At 45.5% G+C, this 1,925-nt stretch overlaps 1 protein-coding gene across 1 annotated transcript in view; it reads right to left on the bottom strand.

Moving 5' to 3' along the window:
* INPP5B (inositol polyphosphate-5-phosphatase, 75kDa) overlaps positions 1–1,925 on the bottom strand; it is a 48,639-nt gene that overhangs the window by 4,277 nt on the left and 42,437 nt on the right. The window lies entirely within an intron of this gene.

Genomic DNA, 1,925 nt, shown 5'->3' with positions numbered 1-1,925 from the left:
AATAATAACAATATTATATGTATTACTCAAAAGTTACTTTTTTTTTTTTTTTTTAAGACAGAGTCTTAGTCTCCCAGGCTAGAGTACAGTAGCATCATCACAGTTCACTGCAACCTCAAATTCCTGGGCTCAAGCATCAAAAGTTATTAATACATTTGAAAGGAGCTCTACAAAGAAGGTAGAACAGTATAGTACTTAAGAATGTGACTTCTATGGCCAGATTTACTGGGTTCAAATTTCACCTCTGCTCATTTATCAGCTTTGGGACCTTGACAAAGTTATTTACCTTTCTGGGTATCTGTTTCCTCATCTGGGAGGTACTGTGAAAACTAAATGAGGCAATGCTGTAAAACACTTAGAATAGTGCTTAGGGCCGAGGTAGCTCATGCTTATAATCCTACCACTTTGGGAGGCCAAGTGGGAGGACTGCCTGAGGCCAGGAGTATGAGGCTAGCCTGGGCAACATAGTGAGACCCTGTGTCTACAAAAATAAGAAAAATTAGCCACGTATGGTGGCCCATGCCTGTAGTCCCAGCTACTTGGGAGGCTGAGATAGGAGGACCTCTTGAGCCCAGGAGTTCAAGGCTGCCTTGAGCTATGACCATGCCACTACACTCTAGCCTGGGGGCCAAGAGTTGAGATCCTATCTTTTACAAAAAAAAAAGTGCTTGGTAGATTGCAACAGTTAATAAATGTGGGTAAAAAAACTGAAAACAGAACATAAGAATGTATGTTTAAAAAAAAAAGGATGGGCACAGTGACATGTGCCTATAGTCCCAGCTACTCAGGAGGCTGAGGCAGGAGTATCGCTTGAGTTCAGGAGGTTAAGACTAGCCTGGGCAATATAGTGAAATCCCATCTCAAATTGAAGAATAAATTTTAAAAAACAAAAAAAGAAAGAAAGAAAGAAAGGACCAAGCACAGTGGCTCATGCCTGTAATCCTAGCACTCTGGGAGGCCAAGGCAGGAGGATGGATTGAGGTTAGGAGTTTGAGACCAGCCTGCGCAAGAGCGAGACCCCATCTCTACCAAAAATAGAAAAAATAAGCTAGGCGTTGTGGTGCACGCCTGTAGTCCCAAGTACTCGGGAGGCTGAGGCAGGAAGATCACTTGAGTCCGGGAGTTAGAGGTTGCTGTGAGCTATGATGACACCACTGAACTCCACCCTGTCTTAAAACAAACAAACAAAAAAGAATGTATGTTGCTCTCAAGTGGTAAAGCTATAGGACTATAGTTTGTATTGGTCTCCCTGGAACCTACAGAAACAGGTCAGTGAAAATGATCAATCTGTCCCCATGAAGCTTGCCTAAGTCACTCTAGAAATCAGGCTTCCAAATTCATGGCTCAGGGGTTTCATCTGGCCCCCTGCTTCCACCTGGCTTGTTAACAAGTTAGCCCCTCCCATTCCCAGAAGCTGGTGAGAGTTCCTGCGACAGAGAGCAGATGATACCCTGAGGCCTCCAGAGGCCAGGGGAGGGAACTTGCTATGCTGGGAAAGCAATCCTATGCAAGGCTGCTTCCCCTGGGGCTAATCAAGTAATGTGATAGCAGGGCCTCACAGTGTGTGAAACAGGGCATTCTGTCCCTCATTCCCACCTTGGGGGGAGAACTGTACCCCATAGGTTCCTTAGGGTAAAAGTTTTCAATGCAAAATGTTCCTGGGGCTGATGGTCTTTCTCAAGGCAGCCTGGCCGCAATCAGGTCTGATTGCTTAATCACAACCTACTTGCTGGACAGCATTTCGGTACAAGTAATCAACCATCATCCAGAGCTCTTTGGGGATGTCCATAGGGGTCTCCAACCGGCTCCCATCATCTTCAGTCTGCACTGGCATCAGAGTCTGAAAAGCAATAAAAATCCTGACAAGGAGCCCCAACAATGGACCTTGTGCCAGGCTGGCTTCAGGAGAATGCATCATATGGGGA

The sequence above is a fragment of the Propithecus coquereli genome, unplaced genomic scaffold (assembly GCF_000956105.1).
Source record: "Propithecus coquereli isolate 6110/MARCELLA unplaced genomic scaffold, Pcoq_1.0 Scaffold249, whole genome shotgun sequence".
Classification (NCBI taxonomy): Eukaryota; Metazoa; Chordata; class Mammalia; order Primates; family Indriidae; genus Propithecus; species Propithecus coquereli.
The sequence above is the reverse complement of the archived record's forward strand: the minus strand, read 5'-3'. Positions and strand labels throughout refer to the sequence as shown.